The following is a 16,394-nucleotide window of genomic DNA, read 5'->3' as shown; positions in this document are numbered from 1 at the left end:
TATCACACGTACATGTAAACACTATAATCCAAATAAGACGCTCTCTGCAGTACAGCCAATAGCCGGATTACTCTGTGCATGTTACAGAGGCTACTGTTATCCTGCACCTGCAAAAGGAGGAAGAGCAGAAAGCCTGCAGGAGGAGGAAGAGGAGGGGAAAGAAATGAGCCGAGACGTAAGTGGCATTGATTGAACTGGTGCATGTCTGCCCTCATTCATAAACAAGGATAACCTGCCAAATGTTTGTGGACAATCTGTCTTAATGACAATGAGCATTGCTGGCACGTATCCCAGCAACACCTGTTAAAATCCCTTTAATGAGAGCCTAACAACACGAAACAGGAGAAAATAAAGCTAAAAATCAAGATTTACATTGAACATGAACATGGTGAGCACAGATTGAATCTTAAGGAGCCCATTTGCTACATTTAGATTTGTGAGGCTCTTTTTTTTTTTTTTTTAGTGTCGTTGCAATGTCGTACAAGCAACACGATTACACACACAATGTACGGTATTGATTAGTAAAAAGGAGCTCCTTTGTGGTGCAAATGGCAATGAAATGAGTCTGACAGACTCACGGAGGAGACAAATGCGATCTTCAGCACTGACTCGCATTTTTGATGAATAGATAAAGTTCAAAGGCAGATTCAGAAATCTTTATCAGCTGCGATCGCTGTTTCATATTTGCACAATCAAAGCAGAACAAGGATAGATATGCTTCATCCGAGCTAGAACAACAGACAGACAAAATCCACTGGAATATGGGATTGTTTTGTTTTGCACAGTAAAATGAGCCAAATGATTCCTGACAAGGAGTCAATAGCACAATAGCAAAAGCGCGGTGCTGCCCGACATGGTGACAAAAATCAAAGAGCATTTTAGTAATAGCAATTATGGATGTGTCAAGGGAAATAAAGGCCAGTTAAGGACATGCACATTCCATCTCATAATGATCTGTGTACATCTGTCCTGGCTGAAGTGCACAGCTAGATCACCCTGCTACTGTGGACTCATCAGCTGGTTCAGAGCCGGCAGCTGCAGGGTTTCACCAAAACAAAACACAAATTAGGCTGCTATCTTAGCTGGGAAGGAGTGAGAGTGTGTTTGCTTAGACAGGAGGCCTCATTCTAATCACTCTGATCAAAGGGCTGACAGTCAAATCCGCAGCAGACTTCTCAGGCTCTAAATCCCAAATGTAAGTTGATACAAACAAAGAACTCCTAATTAGCGTTAAGATCACAGAGGGTATGTGAAGTGACAGAGGTTGCAGTTCTCCGTCAGTTTCTTGGCATCAGTAACGCAGGGTTGAATTTGGCATTCGTAAGTCGCACTTATGCAGACGCCCTCGCTCGTTTTCCCCACTCAGGGATCTTATTTTGGGGCGTCCTCCGGGGTATGGCACAGACATAGATACACAACAGTACAGCGCATGACTCAAACCTGCCAGAATAACCATAGCCATGCGCAGTCTGGTTCACGCAGACTTCATCTCAGAGGGAGAGTGAGGTGAGTTCATACTGCATGTGATCCCTCAGGATGTCCCATTGACTCAGACTGATCCGCCTCCCTTATCAACAAAACATCTAAAAAACAAGGAGGCTCCACCATGCATTAAATCACAGCCCAGAATAGAACTACAAAGCAGCATGAGCAGACAGAAATTAGTCTCAGGGACTTGAGTGTAGACACAAAAGCTGCTAATACTTGCATACAAAGATGTAATAATTTTAATGACACAATTGAAGGGATTAACAACTCACAGATATTTATCTAGAAAGAACGATAAACACCATCAGTCAAGCCTTTACTGTGGTCTGTTTTCTTCTATATCATTGCCTGTTTGTAAAAACAAAAATATCACTGTTTTGCAGTAAAAAGTCCTTCCTCTTTTCTTCTGTGTTCTATTCTGCACTTCATATAATTGGAGCAAACTTCCAAAGGCGGTGAAACTTGCCACAACTCTAATTGCTTTAAAATGCATGTTTAAATATGTTTCAACTTTTCCATACTCCAATGTGTTTTGAAGCAATTTCAGCCGACTCCAACTTGCACTTTGACCTTTATTTCTTCCTCTGCATATTGGATTTCTCTACTTCAGCCTTTATTTCATCTATAAATGTCCTTTTATGCTTCATTTAAGCACCACGCATTGGCTTTTCTGTGAAGTATGCTATAAAATGAATCTGTTTTGCCTTTACTTGACAGAAATAATTAAGAGGGTCCTCTCTTAAATTGCTTTTTTCTTTAGTCTGCTGATCTCTAGGGTCAGTGTGAGTGAATCATTAAAGCATGCAGTATGAATGGAATGTTCTTCTGGGTGTGCAAATTAAGCAGTTTTTGATCAAAAATCACAGCCCAGGGCAAGATGAAATCTTGGAACCAAATAAGTGGCAAACACAAACCGACGTGTCAACAGAAAACAAGACCAATACTGTGGCTGAAACATGGAGCACAGATCTGGTACAAATTATCTGTTTATTCATGTGCTCCAATGTGTTATGCCAATGAGTTATTTCATCCTTTCATTAAAGTCGCATCTAATATAAGACATGTTTGTCCAAATGAAAGTAAATTTCTTAGAAAAGATTCAAGAAAACAGCTCGACCTGCAGTATGCATTATGTACATTCTACTCAAATGATGGGGAAACTGGCAAACTTACATATGGTTGCTTTTGTTTGTACTTGAGCCTTTGAGTGCCTTATGGAACATAGGCTGTTGATAAAGTACTCGCTTCCATCCCCTTCTGTCTTGGGCCATCTGGATCCAGGCAACGCCATGGCAGTCATCCCGTCTTCTTCTCCCCTTCAGGGCGGCAAATTACTACCAGCCAAATGCTGATAAATTTTGGATTTGGCCAGTAAATCTATCTGCTCTACCAGCCACATTGGCAGGTCACCAACCTCATTCGGAGGTTCTATTCTATTCTAAATATCTAGTCAGCTGGCAAAACATAGAAAACGATGGATAGGTTTTGAGGGATGAACGATTCAGTGTTGGTTCCATTCTTGATTGACTAGTGGGCTCCGTTTCAGAGCAGGTTTTCAGATCCCTTGTTTGTGGTTGTCTTTGTGGTCGAGAAAGCTAACATTCTGTTCAGCAATCACAACCCTGAGTACTGTTCTCACTTGTATGAGCATTAATAATGCAGTCCTTCCAAATCATTTGCTAATTTCAGCCTTCATTGTCTCTGATAATCACCTCCTTTGCATCACTTCTGTGTCTTGGATCATTTTAACTCATCACTTCACCAGTTGTTCTGCATGAGAAATGATTCCGCCTCTGCATGACTTCCATATTTACTTGCTTTAATGTTTGTCTTGCTTTTGTAAAAGAGACTAGAGCATGGTGGCTATCCTGCTGAGAGTGCGTGGATTTGATAGAAACGTGCTCACAAGGCACACGACAGGAAAGCCAGCGGTGGTTTTGCATATCATCCTCCTATCGCCACTGACGATGCCAGCTGCAGCGACCAAGGCAGGTACGGAAGAACAAAACACATGACTTCTTCACAGTCGGCTTCTGATGCGGTTAGCTCCGGTCCTTGGAGAGCCAAACAAACAACATTAACACACAATACGCTGATGATTAAAAGCACCACAGTAGCACATTGTGTTTGTAACACTTAGAACACAGTGTGCAGGCCAATGAAAAGAGAGATTAATCTTTTTCAGAGAGGAGGTTGGCACAGAACAGGGAGCAAGGTCATTGGCAGAGATCAGCTATAATGTCTTCAGAAACATATCAGACAGAAAAAGAGAAATGTTCAGTTGTGTACTGGGTGATCCTATGAAACTGGTCCCTAAAAACAGTACATGGGGGCTAGAAATTCAAACCAGATGTAGACTAATGTTATGAAGCAAGTTTGGAAGCATTTGGGTCCATTTTAAAAAATAAATACTGAGATAAAAGAGAAACTATTTTTCAGATAAAACACATTATTACATTATTTTACATTATATTTAATACGAAAATCTGCACGTAACACGGTCAAAAGGACACAAAACTATTTTTTCAAATATCTTTTTATTCTTTCACAGGTACATTTTGGGAATTGAACTAATTTTGTAAGGGAGAGTGTTTCACAAATATGACCGCTGTTGCAAAATCACTCCCGATTTATGTGTGTTTAAATGGGCAGGTTCTGCATTTGACACAAGTGGACACGATGGGTTACACGCGAAACCTGGAATGAGACTGAGATTCATGAAAAAACTGCAAAACAAACAAACAAACCACTAGCATCATCAAATTTAACAGTGTCTTTATTTAGAGTGGTATATAAGACCATTTCCAGCCATGTTTTCCAGATCAAATGCACTGACACCTAGGTAACTTTTCATGTCCCAATTTTGGCCCTATTTTTGGCCCCAAAATTTTATAAAAATTCATTAATTTTCGGATGGCTCAGAGCAAGAGTATATTTTTTTTGCATTTATCTGAGGTCATCATTAGGTACATCCTGGGGGGAATATGTCTACATTTCTCTTTTATTATTGGGTCTAAAAAGCTGGTAAAGTGCCAGATACCAAAATGAACCCAGTGTCATAGAAGCATCCTACTTCATTTTCCATTCTTGCATGTATCAGGGAACTTTCACGGGCATGTTCTCACCAAGCTAAAAGAAGTTTTTAGTAGAGATATGTGCTGATGGTATGTTTTATAAACTATTGGCAATAATAACGTTGGCACCAATTGTGGCCAATAGTTCATATCAGGATTCTGAGAAATTCATAGTTTGGTTCTAAAGCTTATGGAGGTTAAGCAAGTGTGTGATGACTTTTGTTGTCATTATCGAAATAAAACTTCTGCATTTTGCATCAGTTTGGACTGACATTCTTACTTAGATGAAGTCAAAATTTACTGGTATAAACTGCTGCAGCTTTTCCATTAATTACCTAGATTATGGCAGCTCAACTTGTCCCGTCAGAGTTTCATAATGAGTCAAAAATGCTTCTACACTAGCAAAATTTGTATAAGTCAGGTGTTTTACTGTAGTCGTAAATTACCTATATAGCCAAATATCCAAGTTAAATTTCAGTCTCTGCGTGAAACACAAAGGTAGTGAGGGCTAAGTTGAGGTATAAGGGGCTGAACAGGACAAAACTTGGACATTTGGAGCAGGTTAATTGTCCGCTTTATGTTCATTCTGCTCCTGAACGGATCTGTATCTCATCTTAGGTGACTTAGTAATGCAACAAATACGATCCAATCACATACGGACTAGAAAATAGAAATACTTCTGATTGGCACACCTCATGCTGATTCTTTGATCCTCCAATGAGAACACAACTTTAGGTCACCTGATCACCAGTTTTAGGAGATACATACACAGTAAAAAATGTAATGTCAATAGTTCAGAGTCAAACTATTTTAACCTAAATAGAGTATTTTTTTTAGCTCTATGGAGAGTAAACCAGCTCTAACAGCAGAGTTAAAAGTCAGTGTAAAAATCTGCTGCATTGCATTGTGTGTACTGGACATTTTACTCATTGTATTCAATTTTAATTTTAGGGGTTCAAGGGGGGGTTATGTTGATGTTTATTTAGGTTAATGTGTCTGTTTTACAATGCTTATTGGCCTTTTTATGTTTTTTTTTTTTTTTATTAATGTGACACCATTAGTCAAACCTGTAGGCAGAACAATGTCTTACCTGATTGTTGATAGAGAGCTGTCATTGTATAACTACTGAGATGACATAACTCATTCTAAGCATGAGCAGTTCCTAGGATGATTGAAACCCATCGAGCAATTATTCTCCCTTTAAATTATAGGTACAATAATCATACATTTAATCTCTTTTGCGAAATGAAGCACTATATCAAGAAGTTTCTGATAATCATCTCACAACCCCCACCTTGGGAACTCCTGCAGTTCTACATTGTTTCAATATTAACACATTATAGAGTCATTTTAAACCAAATTTGGAGTAAAAATAACTCTATAAAGTGTAATCATATTACTCTAACAGTGTGAAAACACTACAGTGGTAAATATTTTTCCGCATTTCATTGTTGTTTTTGAGAATGAATTGAGTAGAATTAACTAAAATTTGACACTGGCCATAGAGTAAATTTTACTCTTTTTACTATTTTGAGTGGGACCCAGTGTTATCTGAAACAGAGTTAAATTCAACTCTCTAAGAGTTAAACTGACACTCTGTTTTTTATTGTGTACACCACTAGCTGTTTCTGACAGTTAGTGATTATTCCTTGGTTGTCACTTCCTTTGTAATCCTACATTCTGATCAACAAACTCAAGAACAGAAAAGCTTACACTGAGTTGATCAGTGGTTCAGTAACTCATGACAGAAGTATTTAGTAGAGGACTAATAAACACATGTCTAAGGGCAGAAATAAAGGTAAAACAGTCTTTTGTGCTGTTGCAACAAACTTACCTCAACAGGTAGATATTTTTAAATCCAATTAAAATATTCATCTTTTTATTTATTACCTCCGCCAGGAGGTATTGTGGTCACTTTGCTTTGTGTGTGTGTTTGTTTGTGTGTAGCAAGATAACTCAAAAAGTTATGGATGGATTTTCATGAAATTTTCAGGAAATGTTGATGCTGGCAAAAGGAAGAAATTATTAAAATTTGGTGGTGATCGGGGCAAGGGGCAGATCTGTCTTGGCGGAGGTCTGCTTTTCTTGTTGAAATAAGTCGTTAGTCACATTACTCTCTTTAATTATGATTTTATGTTATCTGTGCTTCCTTTTCCCGATGTATTTGTCTTACATGATTGTAATTTCTTCTGTTTGTTTAATTTCTTTATTAACAAGAAAAGCACTCAGAGAGCGCAGACCTCCGCCAAGACAGATCTGCCCCCCATCACCGCCAAAATTTAACCATTTCTTCCTTGTGCTAGTATAAACATTTCCTGAAAATTTCATGAAAATCCATCCATAACTTTTTGAGTTATCTTGCTAACAAACAAACACACACACAACAAACATGCACGCAAACACACAAATACAGAAAGTAAAGTGATCACAATACCTCCTGGCAGAAGTAATAATGAATTGTGTATGAAATGCACCACTTAAAGTAAATAAACTTGTCTTGCCTTATTTCTATTAAATGCATATTGCACAGGCTTTATTCATCTTTGTTGAGGTTTTATTTGCTTTTTTGTTTAGTGTCATTTTTAAAAGACTCAGACTGCAGAGGATTGTGGGTATTTAAATGTCACCAAGGACCCACAGAAACATTTGAACAACAGATTTGATCCTCAGCAGGATCCTGAACTCTGATGATGTAACTTTATTTGTAAGTTTTGAGACAATGAAGTGAATTTATTCATACAGAAATTACCTACAAACATCGAAAAACACCCTCAATACATTTCGTCATGACCTACAAGACACAGCATGAGTGTTAAAGTAATTAATACTTTTTTAAAAAAATTTCACAGATATATTTTTGCTTTAATTAACACAATATCACATTTATGTAGCTCTTCTTCGCCATTTATTTTTCTCTGACTCCGATAAACTGCCATTTTACCTGGTCTGTGTCACCTAATAGAGCGTGTGGTCAGTTACCATATAAGAGTTAAAGCTCCAGAGAAAATAACATTAACAAACATAGCGGCAGTTCGCACCAACATCGATAAAATATCATTTACTGCACAACAGTTCTACCTCCATTACGCCATCTAACAGGGCTTAATCACTCCATTCTCAGAGGACTTGATGATGCACACCTGTTTTGACCATCCCTGAATAGGCACATGATGCGCTCCAACACACACAGACCCACAAACACACACACATACAAAATGACTCACACACTCGTACAGACATACATCACATCAGCATCCATGACCTTGTACATGATCCTGTTGTATAACCTAAAATATTAATACTAAAATTAATGATTAAACACATAAAATTACTGGGAATATTGTTGAAACTATACTACATGTATAAAGAAAATAGCAAATGTTTATTTATTTATTTAAATATATTTAATACAGTAGATGCCTTTCATTGTTTTTATTCACATTTTCACTTTGCACATTAAAGAACTTGACTGTAAACACCAAAATGTGCCAAAAGTCTAGAAGAAATCTAGTGGAATAAGTTTCTCTGTTCATCCTCCAACAGATAAAAGCAAAAATCAGCTGCTTCTCACTTCAAACTGTAGACTTTAAGTAATAAGTTACTAGTGTTGAAATGTAGGTCATTTGTGCCGTTAAAGGGCACTGAAACCATGTGTTCTGAGGTTGATTTTCCATTTTCCTTAGAGTCTTATATCAAAAACGTGTGAATTCTTGGGAGAGGCAGAACAGCTGGTATAAAAGATAAAGGATAAGTGAAAACTAGAGCAATAGAAATAGTCTAAGGAAATACACTGTTGCCCATGAAGTTGGAATAATCTTGTTTTCAGACACATTCTTCTTTTTATTCCTATTCATATACATCAGTAATCACCTTTAACCACGTGCAATGATTACGTACCGAGTCCCAGTTACACTTTATCTGTCAAGAATCATATTTTCACAATCATTTCAAAAGAAGAGGTAAACATATTTTATTCCAGTTCTATGGGCAACAGTGTACATGCATATATCTTCATGTTTGAACCAATGAGAAGCCTGCAACATATACAGAAAACATACAAGAAACAAACAGAAATACCGTGTCAAAGGGAAAACACCAAAGAAAGCAACCATGTAAAGCTACGAAAAGAAATGTTAGACAAAGTATATGACAAAATGTGATCCAGATCAGTGGTTTGGTTCGGTTCAGAAGGCAAAAGATAAAGCAGGTTTTTGTCCAAATACCTAAAATTGGGCAATATATTCAGTTAATTCAGATCATCATTGTTGAATCATGAAAGATGAAAATCATAACATGGAGATTATTCCTCTGGAGACCTCTCTTAATCAAGAAGAAAGTCAAAATGTATCCTATTATAATATATTAATTGTGAAAGTGTTTCTCCTATATGGCATATATAGGATGTATTCACCTATATTTTATCTTCAGTTCATGCAGCCATAATATAGTGATCAAAAGTATAAATTATCCATAATATAGAAAAAGAAGAGAAAAAAAAAGAGAATATTTGGCCTACATCATCCTGCTATACAAATTCCTTTAACATCTACAAATGAATTAGTCATGTACTCTTACGGAATGACATACTACACTATTGCACATAAAGTTGGAATAAAATATTTTTACCTCTTCTCATGAACTGATTGTGACAATGTGATTTATTCTTGACAGATGAAGTGTAACTGGGACTAAGTATGGAATCATTGCACCAGGTCAAAAGTGATTACTGATGTATAGAAATAGGAATAAAAAGAGGAATTTACCAGAAAACAAAATGATTCCAACTTAATGGGACCAATTTATATATCAATCCAGCAAATTCTGTAAAAATTTGCATTTGGATGGAAACCCACAGGGTCACTTAATATTTAACTCTTCCTTTATAACCATTGTTTGCAGTTTTCATACTTAACCACACATTACCCTCTGCTTTACCCCCCACGTTTGCCCATTCCTTTGAAACTAAACCTTTTCTCTGGTTATATTTGCTTCAAATTAATATATATGGACTTTTTTTTTTAAATGAATAAATGCAGAAAATCTTAACTTTCGTAGACAGATCTTTTCAAGCAGATACGAGACGCAGAGTCAGGTGAAATGGTGCATGTTGTGCATGTGTGTATGTGTGAGAGAAAGATATCATCCTGCAGTACTATCACTGCTGGAGCATTTACTGCCACCCGAGGCTATACCTACTCGTTTACAGGGAGGGAGACAGGTTAATGAAAAACTATTGATTCCCCTGCTGTATCCCAGGAGATGAGGGGAAGTAACACTAATACTTCCGAACTTTGTTTTTCCTCTTCTTTTGATGCCCAGACGTTCAGTGGCCACTCCAGGTCTTTGGGGATGCAGGGAACAGTAGTAAAGGGATCTATGCGAGTAGCGGCGTTTAGCAAGAAAATAAAGGGAGGACAATGAAGGTGAGGGGGAACAGAAGGAGCGGTCAACCCTGGCCGAACTCCGCTTCAGTCAGTCAGAGAAAGAAAGAATGAGAGGTGCTTTCGTCAGGGAATCTCTCATTTAACCCCTTCATTCCTGACATTACTTATCCTCACCCACAATGAAAGCTGCAACAAACATTCTATCAGTCACTTAACCCAGTAGAACCTGAGCCATTAAATCACTAACAGAAAATTCCAGTTCTTTGAAATTGGTGCCTTTATTAATCCTTCTGAACAACCAAAAAATGTTTTTTCAAATATCAATTTCCATGTATGAGTTTCAATTTTGTATCATATTTGATACATTGGGTCTCAATGCTCAAATGCTATTATTTTTGAACAAACAAAAACATGTCTAACAAATTGGTAATTCCTTTTCAAAACTGGCAAATGCCGTGTTTCCACGACATGGAACCGGCTCGACTCGGCTCCGCTTGACTCGGGTACCAGGTACTATTCCTGGAGACTGTTTCCATTACAGGATACTACTGACTTTACAGTACCTGGATGTCATAGCAATGCGGCGCGTTACTTCCGTGTCATCTGCTCAGAGAGTTGCTGATAAATTTGCTCGTTGCATGTTGTCTCATCATGCTGAATTTTTATGTTGACACCAAAGACTGAACTTCCTCGACCAACCATGGTGTAGTTTTGCGGCTGTCATCATGTGGATTAACCTACCGCTATATTTACTGTCAACTTCTGCATCTGTTTTTTGGTAAAATGGCGGATCACAGGATGGTACCACCAGTGCCACATTGTGGAAACGCAGCAAAAGTTCTGCCTCCTTCTTCATAAATGACAATCTTGTAGTGTCACTGGAAAGGCCTCTGGTGAAAAAATTCCTCCTCCCTGGTGGATTATCTTTATATTGCATGTATCTAATTGTATACATGAGGTTTTTCAAGAAAAAAAAATGTCACACTGATCATGTAGAGGGCTTCAAAACTCATGTATCAAATGATACGTTTGCCGTTAAAGGGTTAATTATCAACGTTTACATCAGGAGTGTCAAACTCATTTTAGTTCAGGTGCCACATACAGTCCGATATGATCTCGAGTAAAATAAAAACAGTGAAAAGGGTAAAACTACGGTATGAAAATGATTTTATTTATAAAGCATCCTTCACAAAAATGGGACAACATGAACATCCATGAACAACCTAAAATTTCTTAAGAAAAATAAGTGTAATTTTAACAATATTATGCCTCTGTTTATTATTTACATATGTTCATTACAACTTACACATCTCTTACTGTGGATCTACAAATGCACAAAACATTTGGTAACATATGATAATATTGTGAAAATTGTGCACTTCTCATTTCATTCGACATTTAATGTTGTACATATTTTGTCAAGTTTGGAGTTGTCATTATTTATAGGCTATTACGATAGAATTTTACTGGTCCAACCCCATCGAATTGGGCTGAATGTGGCACTTGAAGTTAACTTATTTTCACATACTTAACTGTAAATATTTTCAGTAGAATTTTTGCATTTAACAAATTCATCCCATTGGACCCTTTGGTGGGCCCGTTTTGGCCCACAAGCCATATGTTTAGCACCCCTGTTGTAATCCATAATTATTTATTTACTCATTTATTTATTTTTTGAAAGAAATGCAACAACTTATCCTTAAGTTTGAATAGTTTCTGGTTTCTTTAATTCAATAAACTGAGAATTTGTTTTTTTTTTTCGTCTTCATCTTTCTCGGATGAATACATATATAAAAAAATAATTGACAAATTAACCATTTACTGCAACATTTGTCAGTAGAAAACAGGTATAAATTTAAGCCAGGTATAGACATGTATGATTTTGGGCTATTCCAGATCAAAGATGATGAATATATACATTGCAACAAATTTGCTTGTGGCTAAAATGCAGTGGAAATGAAGCACTGATCATTGCAACTTGTAAGTTTATGTATGATACCCTCCAGTTTTCTATGCAAAATTTCCAAGTTAGCCTCTTTTCATCTCAAGTTCACCTCTTTCCCATGTCACAGTTGAGTCCACATCATCCCCCTCTCCTTGAGTTTGGCCCGGAGACATTTACTGTGTCTCAAATCATCTACTTCCATTCCTATACTTAATATCTGGGTGTTTCGTCATTTTACCACTTTCCATGTGATGAGCAAATGAAATGGATGAATTGGAGGTGTATGATATTGGTGGAGGTGGAGGGGGTTGAAAGATAAAAATTCTTAAACATAACATATAGAATCAGGCTTTTAACCCATTAAGACCCAGAGTGACTTTTGTAGCAGTATTTTTTTTGCCTTTATTTAACCTTTCTTAAGAGATTCTTCACCATTTATTGTAATAATTTTGTCTGTATTTTGCTTTTTTTCAATGAAAATCATGTGTTTTCCTATAATGAATTTACTGATCATGTAAATGTTTATTAAAGCTCAGATTAAAGTTGAGGGTCATAATATCAAAAACAGAGAAAACTTAAGAAAAAGTGACTTTTTCAGCAAAATATATCATGACCTGAACATAAACCAAGTGTGTCCATCTACTGTCATCTATTAAACTCCATGAGTTTTAGTGGTGAATCAATGTTGTAGAAGATGACAGTGTTTCTACAATCCCTACAGAGCCTCTGAATGTCCAAATGGATCATATCTGATGACCATGAAAAGATGATAAACTGTATTTTACACCAATTATTTACATAGATTGATAGGATTAGTGGATCAGAAGTTAATAAACATTTTACGTCAGTCGATGGTTTTCGTTACCAGTTTGGGTCTGTATGGGTTAAGAGGTGTTTCACATCTTCACACTATATTTTTATTTGATAAAGACTAAAATAAATAATAAAATGAAGAAATAAAATAAAGTAATGGTTTATATCAACACAGTGATGCACTGCTGCAAACACAAGAGAAGCTTAAACAGTATTTAAGACAATTAAATTTGCAATCTGCTGCAGCCAAAACACTAACTATGGAAACTAATCATGTATTTGAGTTGGATAAATTAATTTGTCCTCTAAAGAATAACTGGTACTTTTTTTTAAACCAAACTTGTTAAAAAAAAAAAAAAAAAAAAAAGAAGGGAAAAAAGCACACAGGCTCCTCTGTTGTTAACTGTTTAGAGGGGAGGTTTTTCAGGTTCATTTTGTGTATGTAAGTGCAATCACACTGCAGTGTACTGTAAGTGCTCAATGTACACCCAAAATGTTGAGTGTGGAACATTGGACACTACTCAGCCTCCCCAATCAGAAGGAAAGAACCAGAAAACACTGACGGGTGACAGAGGAAGCTTTGATCACGGCAGCAGAGGCGGACACTACTCTGACAAAATAAGTCTTTCAAAAAAAAAAAAAAAAATTGGTGAGTAAGGCAGCAGATAATGACCAGAAAAATAAGTTTAATGACAGATATTCTGATGCATAAAAAAATACAAAGCAGGAGTGAGAGGTATAAGAGATCACGCTCGTTGCCGTCAGACTCCACGACACCTCAGTCTGATGATTCACCGCATGGACTCGTGATTGCCTGTTCATTAAATCTGTTTTTGTTTGGTGTTCTTTCTTTCTTTTTATTCAGCTGATGAAGAAAGTAAATTTCCCCCTGGGGATCAATAAAGTTCATCTGTATCTGTATTCCGGTGGGCGGTAATGCTTCTCTGATTAGCTGTTACAAAAAGAACCATGTTGCATTTCCATTTCTGTTCGGTGCACAACAGCGGGTTCGATTTGTTTTACACACAGCAAAAGAAAGTACATTGCAAGTACATGGAAGCATTGGATTCCACTTACAGTGATACAGTATGATATCGCTTTTATAACAGTGTCATCATTAGCTTAGCGTCAGTGTTTACATCTATAGCAGCAGACATGGATGATGTGCACTTATGACATTTAATTCTGGTACATTTTGTTACCCCATTTTGTTTTTGGTTCAGTTTGTTTGTTAACACTGTAGCAGCAAAACTATTGGTTAAATTCATACCAAATTGGGTCTATAGATAGTCAGTGACCCAGAAAAGATCTCATTACATTTTGGGAAAAATAGGTCAAAGTTAAAATTTTTTATGAATTTTTCAAATATTTTTTTCCCCATTTACGTATAGTGGGTGAAATTTCAAATGTCTGTCGCAGCAAAACTATCAGTTGAATTCTTACCAAATTGGATTTATAGATTGCCAGTGACCCAGAAGAGATCTCATTACATTTTGGGAAAAATAGGTCAAAGTTCAAATTTTTTATGAATTTTTCAAATCTTTTTTTCTTCTCCCATTTACTTATAATGGGCGAAATTTCAAATGTGTATTAAAACACCAATTTTGTTTAAATTTACTTCAAACTCGGCACATATACAGAGGCAATTGATATGCTGACATCACCGCATATATAGACATGATGACATCAGCTGGATCCGCCCCGAAATAAGTTATAATACGTGTGAGGGGCGGGGTTTGTTGTGCCTGGCACCACTTGTTTTATTACCTCCACTAAGGAGGTTATGTTTTCATCGGGGTTTGTCTGTCTGTGTGTTAGCAAGATAACTCAAAAAGTTATGGACGGATTTTGAAGAAATTTTCAGGAAATGTTGATACTTGCACAAGGAACAAATGATTCAATTTTGGTGGTGATGGAAGGGAGGGGGTGCTAATCTGCCTTGGTGGAGGTCTGAGCTCTCCGAAGACTTTTCTATTTCAATTTTACTTTATCCTGCTTTCCCCATCATTATTATTGATGCACATTCCACATATACTCACAGTGGTAATACTCAGCTGCAGTGCATGGCTGCATTCATCTTATATAACAGTATCAGTTCACTTAATGATCTTGCCACTGACCTTTCTGTTCCCTTCTGTTCTTTCCTCTACCAGTCTGTTTCTGTTTTATCTCTCATTTCTCATCTTCTTTTCATGCATGCTTGTTTAAAATACCCATGTACATTTGTCACATGTAGAGTTTTTAAATATTTGTTCTTGTGTTAAAGTAAAATAACAAGACAGAGATGAAAAAGATGAAAGGGAGTCTGCAGAGGGCTGTTAGGGAATGAAGCCTACACATAACCTACAATCTGCAAAGGATAACAGAAATCAGCGACTGTGACAGAGAATCCACCCACATCCAGCACCTTCTGTCCTTCATGTGTGGTCTCCTTACAGCTCCAGACCTCATACCCGGAATCAGTGAAGGGAGAAATCGTCACCCGTCAGCAATCAAACAAAATCGGGATCTGTCTGGAAACTTTCACGGTGTAAAAGTCTCGGCCACCCTTGTGGGTTTAAAACCTGCAGGAGTAATACATCATACGCCATTTGGCTGAATCCAGGATGTATCACCAACAAGAAGCTCATCATAGTGGCACCTAAACCCCCACTTACTACAACCCGCCAATTATTTACACCTGAGAGTACAACTCAGAGTAACACCTCTACATGTGACATTCTCCGGTGATTAGCCAAATTGCAGTGAGTCACATGACACCGACACGACAGCGCGACAATGCTTCTTGACCGTTCGTACACAAAGTGCTCATCATTTGCATTGTTCTGTTATTTCTGCTGGAGATAATAGAGGCGGGGTCTGCAGGTCACTTCGCCCCAGAGCTTGTTGAAATTAGAGCTTAAGTAGGGCTCCCTCCCTCTTCTCGACATTTACAGTAATGTGATGGCAGCAAAGGCAATTTCACATTATATACTCAAGGAAAAAAGAAACGCACCACTTTTATTTTCTCGATTTTTTCAGAAATATGACAGTTATTGCAAAATTTCAAACTACAATGAGTTCAGTACTATTCTGAGTCAAAATGAAATTATTGTTTTCCTGGTTCCGGTTGATTGATTTTGATTTGCAATAAGAACTGTATTTCTGTATTCCTCACCCACATCTCCTCATGAGTGAAACTCAGAGTAATTGGACCTCTGCTCAATTGTGCACAACCATTCCTTATAAAAAGACACCAAAATGGAGCAAAAACACATTTGTCCACAATGCCACGACTACTGCAACCGGACAGAGATGGGGTCAAATCGGGCCGAAACCTGTCATGGAGATGTGACAGCCGATTGTCATGGTCCTGTGCAGCAGTTGTAACAGGCGGTCGTCCAGATGTGGGACGGTGGTTGGAGGAGCCGGTGGTGTGGTAACACTCAGCAAGGTGTCCAACGGTAGAGTTTTGGACTCCAAACACCCTGTCTACGGCCCGTCTGTTCCGTCCAGCTTGAATCATGCCAATGGCCCGATATCTCTCTGGTTGCAGTAGTCGTGACATTGTGGACAAATGTGTTTATGCTCCATTTTGGTGTCTTTTTATAGGGAATGGTTGTGCACAATTGAGCAGAGGTCCAATTCATCTGTGAGTTTCACTCATGAGCAGACGTGGGTGAGGATTACAAAAATACAGTTCTTATTGCT

The 16,394-nt window shown here is 37.5% G+C and overlaps 1 protein-coding gene across 1 annotated transcript in view; it reads right to left on the bottom strand.

Moving 5' to 3' along the window:
• arvcfb (ARVCF delta catenin family member b) overlaps positions 1-16,394 on the bottom strand; it is a 278,368-nt gene that overhangs the window by 190,772 nt on the left and 71,202 nt on the right.

This window comes from Sphaeramia orbicularis, chromosome 9, assembly GCF_902148855.1.
Source record: "Sphaeramia orbicularis chromosome 9, fSphaOr1.1, whole genome shotgun sequence".
In the NCBI taxonomy this organism is placed as follows: Eukaryota; Metazoa; Chordata; class Actinopteri; order Kurtiformes; family Apogonidae; genus Sphaeramia; species Sphaeramia orbicularis.
This window is presented reverse-complemented; position numbering and strand designations above follow the sequence as displayed.